The following is an 18,392-nucleotide window of genomic DNA, read 5'->3' as shown; positions in this document are numbered from 1 at the left end:
TGTGGACCCCATGGTGAGGAAATCTCTGGGGGAAACCCTTGTTGCATCCCAACATTATAACATAACCACGTCACCCAAGCATTCTAAAAATAGTTCAGAAATTATGTGCTACTGTACTAGTTTGGGCATTCTACTGACAAGTACTGGGACGAATCAAAATTCAAGGAACGCTCCTGGAATGCAAGGACGAAGGAAATGACCAGAGTGGAAAAGTAGAAGCTAGCGGGGTGGTTCAAGGGGAATGTTGAATGTCTTGCAGGTACGCAGGATGGCAGCAGTAATAGAGGTCCGAGAAGCTGGAGAAGGTGTCTGGCATGTTGGCAAGACATCTAGAGCGGAAGATTATAGCCGAAGGTGACAGAGAAACTGGTCCAAGGAAGAATTAGTTCCACGTCTTGGCGTTCTGGTAGTGTGATGTTGTGTGGTACGAGAGTGAGCCTGCAGTGAAGGGATATCCGTGAATTGACTGAGTGCCGCACTTTTGAATTCAAACTTGCCGAATGCGGCAATGTCGAATTTGAAATGCAAGACTTGGTCAAATAATGATTCCCACCCGCCCCCCTAATTACCTGTTGGTGGCATTCCTCGTTGTGTGCAGATGGCTCCTCCATCCCTATGCGACGCCGGTTCCCTTCACTCAGGTGGATGCGAACTGGTTGCCTAGGGTCCCTTTTTCTTTCTTCTTGGGAGCTGAGGACACCCTCACAACCCATGATGCCATTGTAGTGAACAAGGGTGCAGGGGACAGCCCTGCAACCCTGCTCCCCTTGTTCACTATAATGGCACCGAATGGGAGATTTGTTCGAAATGTTCAGCTCTTTGAAATTTTCATTCTGCCGAAATTCAAACAAATCTCCCATTTTGTTTTTTAAATTCGAAAATATCTACAGATCCCGCAGTAAAGCAGTGGAAAGAAACGGAGCAGATTGACTGTGATATGCCCAAGAAAATGTTTGGCAGGTCGGCAGGGTGCCAGCAGAGTAGAAGCAGGAAGATGGGAAGTGTGGTGGAGTGACCTGTAGTGAGTGAACCGTCAAGTCTGACAAATGCGCCAAGACCACGTAGGTCCTGCATGATGGAGTTTATGTAATGAATGGACAGGCAAGTCCATATCTAGTGCTAGGACCAACAGTAGTGACAGTTTGCAAAGACAAGCGTGCCCATTTCTGTAGAATAAAGAATAAATCATACATTGAGAGATGGTTCCAGGCAGAACCGGTGAAATGTGTTACCCTAAGAGTCGAAAACCGGGGAGCCAGAATAACTGTGAGAAGGTTAATAACGGAAGCAGTGAACAACTGAACAAGGGCACAGATAGCCTAAATCCTACAGCGATAATCTATTTTAAACTTCTATACAGGAAAGGAGGCTAACCTTAAGCCAAGTGTAACATCCAGAAAACTACACCCTAACGGAAACAAAGTCCAATCATTCGATAATCCTCGCCAACAAGAGCTACTCCCAGCCAAAGGGTCTTCAGCATAATCGTCAGCGGGAACAGCTAGCCATTGCTCGTCGAAAATAACAGGTTTTCGACGATCGACCGTGCTGACAAAGTGTATGTTTTGGGACATGCCGAAGAATTTGTAAGACGGTCTTTCTTCTCTTTAAAATGTCAACCCCCACATCCCGCCAAGAGTCTGTCCCTGTTGAAATCAAATGGGATATGCATCTTTCTAGAGAAACGTGAAGAAAATCCTAGTCTTTGTTTTTTAAAGTCTTCAAGACGACGTTCCTCAGAAGAAGTGCTCTGGAAAAACAAGAAAGACTTGAGCAGCTTCTTCTTCGTCCCAGTGCAGGCAGGATAACTAGTATAAGAAAGTTGCATGTGTGGAAAATTCCTTGAATGGATTACAGGTTTTGCTGAAAACTATAAGGAACATTGGGGAACCTGCTAGGAGAATGGAGTTATTCTCCTAGCACCACGAGGATCCTGTAGAACTGATTTTGAGAACCCTTGGTGTCTTTGGGACACTTTACATCCAAGAGAAGGGAGTCCTTCTCCTGGGTCACGATCAGACCCCAAACTTCATTATTGTTTGTTGTAGTGACAAGGATAGCTTAGGAGCTTTTTGATTTGGGTTTTCACTGGCTTCCTGACGAGCATCCGAGTTTCTTTAGTTGGGGAAATTCCATTAGAGTTAAGGAGAGGTTGGTTTATCTTTCACTTTAATAAAGGTTTAGAGCCATCATCGTGGCACCACTTGGTCAGTCTCTTCATTCCTTGTCGGCACAGAGGATAAGAGTCAAATTAGCAGTCAGACTGGGAAATAATGGTTTCAGAAAGTCTCTAGACCATATTTTTAGCCTTTCTGGTAAGGACTCCACTGAATAATTTATGTATTAACTTACCCTATGCTTCCACTCTTGTGTGTGGGTTGGTAGGGTCTACGGTGCTTCAAGTTACCTTAAGGCGTTTATAACTATCTAAATGTGTATGGAAGGAAGTATAACCAAAAAGGTTTTGGGGCTGTTGGAAGTGGTTCTAGTTCGAATGTCTAATTCTGTGTTCTACCAAAACCAGCATTTCTTTGGATTTATCCCCCTGATGACTGTTTCCAGGTAACAGTCACATGATATTTATAGCACCGTAGGATGCCTTTGGCTCTTCGGTTTAAGACCCAGATCGCGCCTTCCAGTAGGTACTTATGAATATTCCTCTGTGTGCTTTTCAGACTCTGGTTGATTCTCACCCACAAGCCATACTAGGCTTGAGCCTACTCCAGCTTACACCTGGAGTCTCCAACCTCTTATGGGCGATGAGCAATATTTGCCTATAAAATGAAATGGTGAGCAGCATCCGAACCTCTAAGGAGCGTATTGTTTTTCATGTGGTGGCAAAATGATTCCGACCCAAATTACGTCAGTTAATACATGTTAATGTGCAGCAATTACCAGTAATCTAGTAGAGTTTAAAATCTAGACCAGGCAAATTCGCTTTGGCTTTAAACTTAATTTAGATTAAGTAGGTGTTTACAGAAATGTAAGTGGCAAATGGGGCATTTATAAGTACATGCAACCATTTAAAAATGTAGGGTTTAAAGAACACTTTACTTGGGCTTTAGGGTTATTCCTCAACAAATATTTGGGAAGCCTTGTGGTTAATACTCCTCGGCTACAAGACTAACTCACTAAATCAACTAAAAGTCCCGGCAAAGCTTGGCCAGCAAGCATCATTAGGTGTGGTGTATGAGTATGACGTGGCAAGCAAGAAGCTGTCGGTGTGTGCCGTGTGTTTGGAAAGGATTGTATCCAGAGCTTGGGAGACCGATCTGCTAAAGCTAGGCTTTCCCTTCTTTTGCAGCACCTTCCCTCCAGCCATTTTCAGGATTTTTCAATATATATGAACAGTCAACATCTTGGGGGCCAATGTGAAGAGTGGTTTTGGAGATCTAGATTGTGCTTTGGCATATCAAATAAATACATTTTTTTATTTGATTGTAATACAGTTAGGCAGCTTATTAAATCATGGACAGTTTGACATGAATCTTGCTTATTTGCCCATTATTAAAATTCCAGATGGGCAAAGTATAAGACGATACAATGTTTTCTCTAGGATAGGACGTTGCTACGAGTGGAGCGATTTTGACAAATGTGTAAAGGCATTGAGCACAAAGCCTGCATGTACATTTGGGCATATGCAAAAGATGACTTAACAGTTGTGGGTATGGATGTTGTCTTTTTGTCAATTATCCATTTTCTAGTTTTGCAAAGCAACCGACGATAACTGCTCAGTAGGTCACATACCTAGGCCTATGTCTAATTTAATTTGCCCATTAGTCTGGAATATTCATAAACAATGTGAATGGCTGATACAAACACAAACCTATGCAATTATGGACAGTTTGGCATGCATGTCACTTATTTGCCCATCATGAACTTGCCAAGCTTCTGCTAACTGCACTATTAGACCCTGCAGGAGTGCAGGTGGGGAGGTTGGGGGGGGGGTCCCAATTGGTAACAGCGGTTGCTGAACAGATTAAGTACATGTTCCAACCAGTGTTGCAAAGGTTATGGAATGTTGCTGTGTTAGGTATGTTCAGTAAATGCAGGTCCATCCATCAATGGACTGCTTTACTGTTGATTGCAACAGCAATAGTATTGTTCTACTCTGGGCTTTCCAGACTGCCCTAGAGTTTGGCTCCCAGGTTCTCCTCAATTACCACCTCATTAGTTCAATATGCATTGCACACCCATGCGGCCCAGGCAGTGTGGGTGCAGCAGGACTTGGTTGTTTCTTAGTTTTGGGTCTTAATTAAGCCTTCCTAATCTGTAGTGTCCCGATTCACATGATTAGCCTTTAACCTATGTGACTACTGTAAGGAACTCATGGTGGCAACAGTAAAGATCGACACAAGTGATCACAGTTCACAGGTGTTTTTTTAACTGTAAATGCAGGGTGGAAAAACTCCTAACCTAAATTTAAGATGGGAGCAAGCTTTGACCATCAAATGAAAAATAAGGCAGTCCTTGTGATGCCTTGTCAAAGTAAAAAGGCCTATAATAAAAAAACATATATTGCAAATTCCTTACAACTAATTAGAGTGTGGGATCAGGTTTTCAATAAAGAAAGAAGTGTTCACAAATAATAAGTCAGAATGTGATTTCCAGGGGGTCTCCCTTTTTTCACGTTTTGAGAATGGGGCAAGGTGGATCTCATGAGCACAGCACATACTCTAGGCTTCCCAGCACAAGTCGACAATTCCATACCAGCTATTGGGTTCTCCGATGGTTGTCTTTTCAATAAAAGTCTCTTGCCTTCGAGGGCCTGATGTATTCAATAGAACAAACAAACAAAAAGTTCCTTTGAAATTAAATGTTGAGGTGATGACTTTCCTCCCCCTGGATCTCTCTCTGGCTCGTACCCCTAGGTTTCAGTCGGGCTCAGGTCTTTCTTTCGGGTACTCTCTGCCGGGCTCAGATTCCAATGCCAAGGTGGACAATCTACTTCCCCTGGTGTTAAAATCCTTCCTGTACACACAAATCTTAATGTCTTTTCAAACAATTCACTTTGGACATTCCTCCGTCGGTTTCATTCCTGTTAACACACTGTTCATGGGACTTCAGACTTCGTACCTTCTTGTTAGCATCCCCCCTGCTGCGTTCTCTTGCCAACCTTTGTAACGCACTGTTTATGCGCTAATTTCACCAAGCAGGACTCCTTTCCCTTTCTTTCACAATCATCTGTTGGTCAAAGTCGGTTCTTATCTGTACCGTCAAAAGACTTTGACCAACAGATGATTGTGAAAGGAGTCCTGCTTGGTGAAATTAGCGCATAAACAGTGCGTTACAAAGACCCCTGTATGACCACTTTGACATCTCTTCGCCTCTTCCAAAGGACTTCTGGTTACAGTACTCTCTACCATCGGCTAATCGTCCAGAGTTTCCTGCGTGAGCACCCACGTGGTGCCAGACACCTCTGTTGCTGTGGCTTTCCCCCTCTTTCATCAATAGTTTCTTTAAACCTTTCAAAGTTCAAATTAGCCGTTTGCTACTTTTCGTTCAACACAGTTTGGCTTCTTATCGGCACACCACTCAACTCACTGGTTGTGATGCACCGCTTGGCTTCCTTCCTCTTTGGAGTCAAGGTTGGTACCTCCGAGACAAGCGTCTCTCCCCGGCTTGGTAATGAGTGGAGGAGGGTCTTGTGTACCGCGAACACATGCTAGCTATTGTTTGCGTTCTTACGTTTCCATCTGCAGAGGTTTCCCAGGCCTTGATTGGAATGTACAAGATCGCTTCTCTCCTTGTCACCCTCTCGGTATGTACCGTCTTTCGCCTCCTCTTGAACTGCCGTGCTGAGTTAGCTCTCACTTTGTGCTGTCTGCCTTGCTTGTCCTGTGCTCTCGTGCTCCACCTTTTATCCCTGTGGGGAAGGGAAAGGGCCGTCAGGTGTGTGTGATTCTCGTCAATTGCCTGACTTTGCCTGACCCTTGTATTGGGACATGTCAGGTAAACGGCTCTGGTGTTAGTCTGTTGTCTTTCATGTTCTGCAAAAGTGTTTGTGTCGGAAAAGGGGGTGGCAGACAGTGTTTTGGAATATCCTACATCATGGAAGGATGGGGAAAAGTTGTTGAAAGAAGGGGATACCGCTTCTCACCGGTCAGTGTCCCAAGCCCACTCCCCTAGAACCCCCCCCGTCCATCCAGGTGATCCTCCCTCACTGGTCTGCTTCAGGAACTGGATCCTATGTCGATGGCTGTGTCCTGGCCACCTGGATGACAGATCCCCGGGGACTAGCTAGGGAGACACCTTCAGGTTTCTCACACCAACTATTGTGCAATAAAATGTATGCCTTAGTCCACCAGACCCTCCCAATCCCCACCCTTCACATTACTCTGATACCTCAACTGCAGGTAATATTCCCATGCAATTGCCAGGATCTATACAGCAGTCCCTAGCAGGTTCCTGTTAATGTGCTTCAAAGGCTGAGATTCACTACACAATGCACTACTCTCTGCTCTCCCTTACACACGCTCCATGTTCACCAGATCTCCTTAACTCCTACACCATCCACCACTTTCTGCCTCCTTTTATACAGTCTTAGCCATCACAAATGCCTAAAGAAGGCTTGTGATTGGTTGGGGCATTTTCCAATTATTCCTGTCTCTGGATTGGTTGGGCCATTGTGTTGCTTCTCTTCCCCATATGTCCTTTCCTCCCCTTTAATGGTACTCCTGTGGTGCTGCTTGCCTTCATAGCTAATTAGGGGATTGGCGGTCAGAATGTGGGCCAACGGCTCAAAGACCGCTGCTGCCATTATGGAGTCAGGCACCATCAAGGCATCCTACAGCTCCACAGTTTCAATTTCCTTCACCCCGGGACTGTTTTCCTTCAGCTATGGTACATTTGCGTAACTTGCAAACAGCCTTTCTCCTGCCGTCTTGTAGTGTGAGCAGGTAATGCTCTGCCAGGCCGGGTTCGCTAGCAGTTTGGGTCTGAGAATGAGCCGGCTCTCAAACCGTCCACTTGCTCCTATGTTACAAGCCACCAATAAATGCATTTTCACTCATGTGGTCCTGGCTACACCAGCAGCTTCACAAAATAATACTAACCCTCTTCACATCTGCCACCCCCACTGTGGAACGTTGGCACAGTAAGTAGGGGAGGAGGAAGAAGCACTCTGGGGTTTCTTCCCTAAACCACTACCTGGACTGCATCACTTGAGTGTTTGGGTTGCCCTGTCTTGGTCCTTACAGGTAACCTTGTCATAAACCTCAGTTATTTCAAGGACGATACCAATCAGTCTTACGTGGGTTAACAATGTAGCTTGTCCAGGCACTCCGTGCTAGCAACTGACATAGCCAACAGCACCATAAGGCAACTACAGCATTACCATACTGGCAGGATCTGGTAAGGGTCATATTAAAAATGTTCCGGCTACACACCCAGAGGTCTACGGGTCACCAAATCAACAAAAATAGCTTCTCACATAATATACAATTTACTTAGGTTGGGTACTATTTAATCTAAAGGCAATGCGCTTAAATTTATCAGATACATTCTGGAGACTACAGCGAGACACCCTGTGTTTGGGGGCTGAGAAGGGTGGTAACAGAGTGCCAGTCCTGTCCTAAAGAAACCTGTTCCTCCAGAATGGGATCTGGCATGGATTCACATGCTCATGATTATTCCCCGTCAGGCCGGGAATCCTCGGTATAGAAAAAATCAGTATCAGTTTCGTTTCTGATCTGTCTTTCTCAGTAGTAACCAATCACTGGTCTCTGGGTCATACTGCCCCCAGCCAATGACTGCCCTCTCCCTAAGCCCCGCCCCTGGCAGCCATCCTCAGATTTTTACCACATGTTCAAGTGTTGGGAGTTCTCGTGCTGTAGCTCTCGAGCTTTTGCTGCGTTTTCGTGCTTTTTTCAGGAGATTTTTTCATTTTTTCGGTTACATAGAGCCTCAAGCTCCACCGTTTCCAAATTCCGATCAACGGGGATCCGTTTAGGAGTTTCTACGCCCCTCAAGGGTGAAGATTTCGTCGAGTTACACTTTTGGAGGATTCCAGAAGTTCCGAGGCCTACCCCGGACATAGCCCAGGAGAAAGGGAGCTAGACGCCCGGGAAGCTGTTAAGGACCTGCCCTGGATGCCAGCTTCAGAACGTTTTCAAGGAGGACGAGCATTCGTTATGCCTCTACTGTCTCCATGAGGACAAGATGCACAAGGAAAAGGATTGCGCGTTTTGTGGGAACATGTCGGAGTGGACCATGAAGGATCGCCACCTCCGTGTCGCCAACTGGCTGGAAGGTAAGAGCCCGCAAGGCGAGAAGAAGAAAAAGAAGTCTGAGCGGTCTTCTAAGTCCTATGAGGGTGCCCCGGCGACGGGGGCCCAAAAAAAGGCTAAGCACTGCGAGTCCGCAGGCACCGGGAGCGCCGAACGGTCTGGCTCCTTGGCTGCCAGGCAGGGCGCATCCTCCCCGGCGCCATCAACCACGAGCCAGCGCTCTGGCTCGGGTAAGAGGAAGTCCGAGAACCCGATAAAGCTTCTGGAGAGGCCCCGGTCGATCCCGAAGATTCCGGCAGAGGGGGAGCGAGGCTCGGACCCTCCCCCCAAGGTGAAGGCCCCAGGCGTACAGAAGGTGACGTTGGCCTTAATTCACCCTGCTAAGACCTCGATTGAGGATGTCGCCGCGGCCCTGGCTCAGCCTGTGGAGGCGCCCTCAGGTACCAGAGTCTCCCTGCCACCGCGGAGGGAGTCTTTCAGACCCATCGAGAAGACCCCCACAAAGTCCTCGTTGGAAAGGGTGGGGGAGGGGCTGCTGGCCATCGTGGATACGGACACGACCTCTGAAGAGGAGCTCATCCAAGTCGTGGAGGAGGCCCAGCCCATCGGGAGGGATCCCGACGAGGGGGGCGACGGTGTCGCAGACGAGGCTCCTCAAGATCCCTCGCTCCTGTCGTTTCCGGCGCCGCAGGACACCTCGGTGGCCATTTTGTCAGCCATCCAGTCCTTATGCTCTGAGATAAGGACTAGGTTGCCCCTTCCCCCGACGGAGGTACCTGAGCCAGACCCGACGGGGGAACCGGAGCCAGGACCTTCGGAGAACCCACCACTTAAGAGGAGGACGATGCATCCTAGGCCTCCTCTCCCGCCTCTGCGGCCTTCTCTGCCTTCCCCCGGTCCACTACCCACAGGGATGATACAGGCAGGGACACGACTACGACTGGTACGGATGACGACGGAGGCCACAACGGGACGTGTCCCCCGGTGCGCCCTGCCCAGGCGTCCCCGCCTGACGAGATTGGATCCTTCCATGCTATGATTTCCAGGGCATCCGAGCTCTTCCAGCTCTGCCCCGAAGAAAAGAAGAAAGGGTTCCTTTACCAACGGCGCAAGGCTAAAAGGAAGACGGTCCTCGCCGTACCGCTTCTTGATGACATGTGGGATGAGGGGCTTGCCCTCCTCAAGAACCCTGCCACGGCTCCTGCGAAGAGGGACCGGTACGAGAAGAAGTAACGGGTCCCCGACGCTGCCCCCTTGTGCCTTAGGGCGCAACCTACCCCGTATTCGGTCGTTTCGGCGGCGGCCAAGAAGAAAGCGGGGTTGGGGGGACATCGGCCTCGACTTCAACCTCCCCGCCGGACAGCGAGGGTAGGAAGCTGGATGCGATGGGACGACGGGTCATCTTATCTGCAGCAACAACCATCAAGGCGGCCAACGCCCTGGCCATCGTAGCCCGCTACCACAGGGAGTCTTGGTTCAAGATCGCCCCTCTGTTGGACTTCCTTCCGGACGCCAAGAGGGCTGAGGCCCTGGAAATCTTACAGGAAGGTGAGATTACCTCAGACCACGCCATTACGGTGGCTACGGACATCGCCGACGCCGGTTTCCGTCAGTTGGGCAACAGCGTTTGCCTGAGACGACGAGGATGGCTCAAGGCGACGGATTTCCGCCAGGACGTACAGACCAAGGTTTTGGACATGCCCTTCGATGGGAACAACCTTTTTGGCAAGGCGGTTGATGAGTCCCTTAAGGCGATCAAGACGGACACGGAGACGGCCCGTTCATTGGGTGTGCTCCACAGCGACGGCCGTCCTTTCGGAGCTCCGGAGGCAGACAGGGTGCCTCCAAGGGAGCCGGCAGCAACTCCTCTACGTACCGTCAAGCGGCAAGATCTTCGTCGCAGGAGGCCTACAGGGGACGCGGCAAGTCAGGTGGATCCCGCCGTCGTCGCTAAGGTGGTCAAGGAAGGAAGCGGCCTCCAAACAACATTGAACCGACCGTCAGGTCGGGCCCCCGCCGAAGCACCCCGGTGGGAGGCCGGCTGACTAAGTTCGTCGGCGTGTGGGAGTCCATCTCTACCGACCGTTGGGTGCTGGACGCCCCGGCCCTGTGGCATGCCCTCGAGTTCCAGAAGAAGGGCCCCCGCATTCCTCCCGTGGCATACTTCCACATCCCTATTCTAAAGAGACACCGAAAGTTCCTCAGGTTCGTGGTCAAAGGGCGGCACTACCAGTTCAAGGCCCTCCAGTTCGGATTAAAATCGGCGATCAGGGTGTTCACCAAGTACCTAGCACCGGTGGCGGCGCGGCTGCGCCTGCAGGGGATCCACGTCTACCCCTACCTGGACGACTGGCTCATACGGGCAAGGACAAGGGAGCTCGCTGTGGAACACACTGCGAAGACCGTCCAGCTGCTCACGGACCTGGGGTTCTCCAACTTTCCAAAATCCCACCTGGTCCCGTCGCAAGTCGCCCTGTTTCTGGGAGCACAGCTCGACACAGTGGCGTGGCGGGCCTCAACGTCGGAGGAAAGGATAAGGACCATCCTGGGAAAGGTGCAACGTCTGCTAGCCATGGACGTGGCCAGAGTGAGGTCTATCAAGTCCCTCCTTAGAATGATGTCCTCCTGCATTTATCTGGTGCGCCACTGCAGACTTCGGATGCGGCCCTTGCAAGAATTCCTCGACGCCCACTGGATCCAGACGACGGGCAGCTTCGAGGACAGGATCCCGCTCGACGAAGCGTTCCGTCAGGCGATACGATGGTGGGGTGTCCGCTCTCATCTGACGTCGGGTACAGGTTTCCTAGCCCCGGCCCACCAGGTGACGGTGACGACGGATGCCTCCCTGGAAGGTTGGGGAGCACACACCGGGGGTCTCCACGCGAGAGGCCTTTGTCTCCCGGAGGAGAAGACGCTCCACATCAACATCTTGGAGCTCCGTGCAGTGTTTTGGGCCCTCAGGTCCTTCCTTCCTTCCGTCCCTCAAGGGCAAGGTGGTGAGGATCTTCACCGACAACACCACCACGATGTTTTACATTCGGAAGCAGGGCGGAACCAGATCCCCTGCCCTATCCAAGGAAGCCCAGGATCTGTGGCATTGGGCCGTCGCCCAAGGGATGTTTCTGGTACCCGTTCATCTGGCAGGGATAAAAAACACCATCGCCGACTCACTCGGCAGAGAGCTGCGCTCGTGCCACGAGTGGGAACTGTGCCAGGATCAAGTGGACCAACTCTTCCGACGATGGGGCGAACCCCAGATCGATCTCTTCGCGACGGCGGCGAACTCCAAGTGCCAGAGGTTCGCTAGCAGGTTTCCCCAACTGAGGAGCATGGGCGATGCTTTCTGGTTCCCCTGGGACGGCCTGTTCCTTTATGCGTTCCCGCCGTTGCTACTCCGGCTCGTCAACCAGCTCAAGAGGTCCCGGTGTAGGATGATCCTCGTCGCACCGGCGTGGCCGAGGCAGATCTGGTTCCCGGACCGTCTGGACTTGTCAGCGTCCACACCAGTCAAGCTGCCGACAGACGCGGATCTTCTCTCCAGAGAAGGAGGCGCCATTCTTCATCACGAACCAGAGTCGCTGAACTTGCAGGCCTGGCTCCTGCAGCACTAGAGTTTGGAGGATACGACATCCCGGCCGACTGCAGAGAGGTTCTTGCGAAGGCCAGGGCATCCTCAACTCTCAAGTGCTATGGACACAAATGGAAGAGGTTCTCTGTCTGGTGCCGTGCACAGAAGATTAACTCTCTGCGGATTACGGCCCCTCAAGTATTGCCGTACCTATTGTCTTTGGCCAAGGCTGGCCTATCTTACGCTTCCATCAAGGTACATCTGGCTGCCGTCTCACGTTACACCAGAACTACAGGACGGGCGTCCTTGTGATCTTATCGACTGGTGAAGGAATTTATGAAAGGACTGTTCCGATCATTCCTGCTGGTGAAGGCCCCTGCCCCGGCGTGGGAGCTCAACGTGGTGCCGACTAGGCTCATCGGGGCCCCATTCGAGCCTATGCATTCAGTGCCGTTGAAGTTTGTCGTCGAAGACAGCATTCCTCGTGGCCATCACCTCTGCACGACGAGTGGGAGAGATCCAGGCCCTGTCTTGCAAGCCTCCATACACCCCTCGTTCATGCCCAAGGTGCCGTCCGACTTCCACCTCAACGAGCCCTTGGTGTTGCCAGTTTTCTTCCCGTCGCCGGCTGAGAGGACTCTGAGAGAGGACTCTGCACTCGCTGGATGTAGCTAGAGCGCTGAAGTTTTACGTGGACCGCACAAAGAGTTTTCGGAAGACATCACAGCGGTTTGTGAACTTTGGACCTGTGAATCAAGGGAAGGCTGTCTCGAAGACTTCCATTTCCAGATGGCTCTCCGGCTGCATCATGCACTGTCACCGGTTGGCAAACCGACCGTTACCAGGCCGTCCGAGGGCCCATTTGACCAGAGCGATCGCTGCTACTACGGCGTTCCTGTCTGGTGTGCCCCTGCTCGACATGTGCAGGGCTGCTACGTGGAGATCGACGCACACCTTCACGAGCTTGTACTGCATCGACCGGGATTCCAGGGAGAAGTCCAGAGTCGGCCAGGTAGTGCTGCGCAACCTGTTCCCCTAAGGTGAGCCTGGTGAGGAGGTAAGATTTGCTTAATGTTGAGTTGTTTTATTGCTTGATATTGAGCCTTTTGCCACCTCCCGTGGTTGTGCATGTGTATACTGCTATGTATTCTTATATTCATGAGCATGTGAATCCATGCCAGACCCCATGCTGGAGAAGGAACAAGTTACTTACCTGTAACTGTTGTTCTCCAGCATGGGTCTGGCATGGATTCACATGCGAACCCTTCCGCCTACCCCTCTGCGGCTCTTCACTTGGCCATACTGCCACTTCACGTGCTATCAAATCTGAGGATGGCTGCCAGGGGCGGGGCTTAGGGAGAGGGCAGTCATTGGCTGGGGGCAGTATGACAGAGACCAGTGATTGCTTACTACTGAGAAAGACGGCTCAGAAACGAAACTGATACTGATTTTTTTCTATACCGAGGATTCCCGGCCTGAGGACGGGGAATATTCATAAGCATGTGAATCCATGCCAGACCCATGCTGGAGAACAACAGTTACAGGTAAGTAACTTGTTCCTACCCCTGCTTCAGAGTTCGAAATTGTCAGGCTATTTTGGTTCTGCTTTTAGTTTTCGTAGAGGCTGGTCAGCTTTACACAAACAGCTACCAGGATCTATGTTTGACTCCCATACACACAACTGTTAACTCTGTGTTTGGGAGGGAGTTTAATGGGGTATTAGGACAAATGTATAAGATATTTAAAGCATAAACAATCATGCAGAAAGGGCAGAAATCTCTTGTGCATCCCATGTGGAAGCTAGATTTGCAACTTGCTATGTACCATCTTCTTGTGACCAAGTGGTAGCTTTACAGCGTGATGTCTGATGACCATGATCTGCTTTTGGCTCCAGCTCAACAAATCCATACTTCGATCCATGCCCCTCTCAGCCCACAACAGCAGGAGCTATGCTACACAAATCCTTTCACTGTTTCCATGGTGGAGATGACAGGACTCTGTCCGGAGACACCAGGAGGAGTGGTGTGTGGCAAGATAGTGCTGGTGCGATTCAGGTCCCTAGCCAGCCGGTGCGGGATAGTGGTGAGCAGAACTTTGGGGGTGGGCGGCATGGCTACGTGGGAAGAAAGCTGCATGGAGCATCGGCATAACATTAATGGCAGACACCTGGTGAGGCTGAAAGAACACTGATAGATTCGGTCACGTTCCTGGCCACCTGATTAGATTCTTTCCTCCGGTGCTAATTTTCATTTTCTTTGTGTATCTCTGGTCAACAAAATATTAATTCACTGTACATTAACAGTTTTATCAGATAAGATTAGGATAAAATCTGGTGCATGGGTAGCATCTCGATCTAAAATGTATGGTATGCTATTTAACTTTCTCAATAGAACCATACCTATGGTAAGCCCCCTCATTCAGCTTAGAGGCTGGACTCTGGCATGATGCACCATATAAGAACCCAATTCAATAGAACCAAATCAATCGGCTGCATCTTTTGACATCTCCTGTTTCTGAAAATACAATTATGCGCACAGCAGTAATTCTCATTCCATACACCACACCGTTCTCTTCCGTAAGAAAGTGTACACTTTCATAAGGGCTAGCAAGGAAAACAAGCCAATTTGGCTAATTGCATTAATTGTAAGTATATTGGAGCTTCTGGCGGCAGATAATCGTTGGTCAACAATTGAGGTATTCACCCTTCCTTCTGAGTATGTTGCTAGCTTGCTACACCCAAATAGAGCACACCAATCCTGTACCCAATGGGCACAAAAAAAGATGAACTGTAACTCCACTTCACCAGGGATATTTCATGTGTATAAACTTAATTTTATACCATGCAATGCGTTCACAAGCAATGTTTTCGAGGGTTATGTGACTGACTAGCAGGCCTGGCCATGTGAGTCCATCTCACATTAGCAGGACACCTGTACTCCTTGTCATGGCCCCTGATTCAAATCTAGCCTGTGAATATTTTAAAAAGAAATGAACAAAGCAAAACGGACTAGTCCGAGATCGGCCGCTCCCTCAGTTCTGTTCAGTGCCTTCTCTGTCGCTGATTGTCGTCTCTTAAGTACCTATGCCTGCGTATTGAGCAGACATGTATGGTTTCAGTGTGCAGATGTGGCAATAGTCAGTACAGGGTCACCATGACCCAGACTCGTCTCCAGTGAGAGATGCATGTTAAAGTTGGGATTGCTTGTGCACCCCAAGCACATATCGTGCACTGCTGCCCAGGTTAGGATGAAATTACCTAAGATGAAAAGTCCTACCACCAAAAGTCCGACCCCCATTTATTTGCATATGTATATGTGGGGGGGGGGTAAAGTTAATAAAAATGTATAGGTGTAATTTGTTTTGAAACAGACTTTTGGTAGTCAGACTTTTCAACTCGGTAATTTCACGCAGATCCCTGCTGCCCTTGGTTATTGCACTCTGCTACGGACAATTTGTTGAATGTTCTTAATCTTGAAAAAAACAACTTGAACTGTGTGTTCAATAATACTGTGGCAGAGTTCTGTTTTTTCACATAAAGGCACATCGCACATTTTAACAAATTGTGCAGGCACCATGCCATGTACCGAGACCCCCACACAAAATCCCCAACGCAGAGAGGCCCACAGGGAAAATGCTCACTCTCCATCCCTGGGGTGCCTTTGAGCATGCAGACTGGAAAATTTAATCAGCTTCCGTAATTGGAGCTTTCCCTTTCCTAACCTATGTCAGGCAAGTGTTTTTCAGATAAGTTTGTTGTTTGCTGTTGGATCACTCCAGTCCAAAGCTTTCCTTACCTTCCCCAGCTTTCTTACAGTGTCAGCGACTGCTTTCACTAGTGAAATACAATTGGACCACCTTTCCCCCTCCCTCTTGTCCTAGGAAAGTCCAATGATCCATGAACAACTGATTGGTGCCTCAGTCGATTTCAATAATGCACCAATACTGACTTCACAGCTGTTAATTAGATGTGTTCAGGAAGGATTTACTCACTCTGTTGAAATTAAAAAGCGCCAGAAGTCCCTCCTTGTGAGATAGACCTTCTCTAGACCAACTCAATTGGTGGTGTATGACCATTGTGCCAGGAGAGGAGAACTTCCAGAAATAGATATTTTTGAATTTCGGGTAAACTTCAAGTTCTCAGTTTGCATTCTGGATGAGCAAACTTCCTCTTCCATGGGTCTATTTTTCAAGATTAAAAGGAACTGTTTATATTGTAAATTTCTGCATCTCCATGTCACATCACCTACCTGGAATAGTGGTGAAGTTCAGAAAGTCGTGTGTTTGTCACAATTATTGTGGTTGGTTTCTTTTGGCCCTTCTTCCTGAGGCAGCTGGGCTATATCTTGATTTCTTTGTGCAATTTTGAAGAGGGCCGGCTCGGAGGAACTCATTTTTAGTCCTTTTGGGTTCTCCAAAGGCAACTTGCATATCTTTCATGTTATTATGACCTTCTCCAGTAAGAAGTTATATAATAGAAAGTAGCATAGGTTTCAACATTGCACCTGAAAATCACCCTCTCTAGTTTCTCTCAAAATTATCTTTTATCATTCAATTCCTACCTGGCCAGATCCTGTATCCAAATTTTAGGTATGACTGTGGATCCTAATTTTGCCAACACTGACGCTCCCAAGAAGGAATATTTTTCTATGCAAAAACCCCTTGTGAAGTGTCATTTTAAAAGCCTGCTGCATTTATTTTGCCGTGTTAGAATGCCTCTCACATTTATTATAGTTCTTTTTGGTTCAGGCTCACATGCCATTTTAACCCATTCTCAACAGGAAGCGTCATTAATGAAAGGTGGTCTTAGACCTGCACCAACTGTATATATTGTACATACCTTGAAATGCTCCTACTGCCTGCCTGTATACTCTATATTTGGCATCTTAACGCCACCATTGTATAACTGATTATTTACTGTAATTATGTAACCTATCCTTAAGCGCCCATTTACCCCTGGGTCTGGAGCGCTATACTAAATAAAACAAACAAACAAACAAACAAAGACATGGCATAATGTTTCTCATTGGAGGTATTGTACCGTTTTTCATCAAGAATAGGGGTTACATGTCTTTATAATCATTTTATAACAAATGACTATATAACGAAAATGATATAACGAAAAAACATAACCCATTTTCTTTTTTTTTGGGGGGGGAGCCCAATTTCCCACAACTAAAACCCCACCCCACCGTTTCCCCACAAGATTTAACCCTTTACTCCACCACCACATACATTTTCGTTATTTTGTTATATAATTTTCATTATAAAGTCCTTCTTTATTACATTTTCGGTATAGAAATTGTATACCAAGAACAGGTACTTCGAGGGGATTGGGTCCTCCGACGTATTCCATATCTGACATGTAATCACCGCAGCTGTGCTGCTTCGGAAACTTTTTTCGGCGTCTGCATCCTGCGTCGATGCGCCGTCGTCGAGGACCTCCTCCGACGTCATCCGATGTGATAAGTAGGACGCACGACGCCCGTAGCCTCAGTTCCGTTTTTTCCGCGAACGTGTTGCTTTGTGAATCTCGGTTACGCCTCGACTCTTTGGAGTTCTGTTCTTCCCGGTTCTTCGAACCTGTTCGTGTTTGTGAGAAAATCCTTTGTGTGAAGATGTCTTCTACTTCGTCTTCGACCCCGCGTCCGGGCTTCAAGAAGTGCGGGGAGTGTGGGTCCAAGATGTCGGTGATGGACTCGCACGACGCCTGCCTCTGGTGCCTCGGGGAGGCCCACGACACGGATGACTATCGACTGCCAGTCGCTCATGTCCAGGGCCTTACGGGAACATCAGAAGTTGTCGGTAGGTCGGGTGTCCAAGCCCTGGAAGTCGAAGTCTGCAGGGCTTTTGACGGATGATTCGAGAGGTGACTCTCCGCGTCATCGTCGGTAGTCTCGTGGGTCTCCTTCTAGGAGTCGGTCTCGCCACTCCTCGACCTCTTCGAGGCATTCTCGGAAGCGCAGACAGCGGTCGTCTTCTAGATCCTCTTATGAGGACTCTGCCCGGCACGTCGCTTACCCCACCAGCCGTGCGACGCCGGAGGAATGGGCATCATTCGGGAAGAAAATGCTGGCGATTCTTGAGTCGCAGGGTACTAAGCCGTCAGCGCCCCCGAGTGGGGTCGGCCGTGAGAGGTCGAGAGACACCACTCGCAAGAGTGGTCAGCACGAGTCACGGGAGAGGTCCCGTTCGGACAAGGGGACTCGTTCTCGATGTATCCGTTCCAGGTCCCGGTCCTCGACGCGTTCGAGACCGTGTGCACCTGTGATGTCTTTGAGGAAGACATCGACGCCTGAGGTGTCGAGGGCGTCGACAGGCTTTCTCGAGGCTCCGGCTCCGAGGAAGTCGTCGAAGCCGTCGACGCTAATGGTCGTCGAAGGACACGCTCGGAGCTCCGGCTTTGAGGACTGTGTCGACGCCGTCGATGCTGGCGGCGCTGCATCTGACGTCGACGCCGATCCTTTCGGCGCCAATGCCTGTTCTCTCGGCACCGATTCACTCGACGCCTTTCGAGCCGGGGTGTCGGAGATGCCCCGTGGCACGGGGGAACCCCCTAGGAAGGCTCTGGTTAAGAGCAAGCACTCTCGGGTGCCTTC

At 49.3% G+C, this 18,392-nt stretch overlaps 1 protein-coding gene across 1 annotated transcript in view; it reads left to right on the top strand.

Moving 5' to 3' along the window:
* BARD1 (BRCA1 associated RING domain 1) overlaps window positions 1–18,392 on the top strand; it is a 1,013,377-nt gene that overhangs the window by 397,893 nt on the left and 597,092 nt on the right. The window lies entirely within an intron of this gene.

This window comes from Ambystoma mexicanum, chromosome 9 (assembly GCF_040938575.1).
Source record: "Ambystoma mexicanum isolate Mex_15411 chromosome 9, UKY_AmexF1_1, whole genome shotgun sequence".
NCBI classification, from domain to species: Eukaryota; Metazoa; Chordata; class Amphibia; order Caudata; family Ambystomatidae; genus Ambystoma; species Ambystoma mexicanum.
This window is presented reverse-complemented; position numbering and strand designations above follow the sequence as displayed.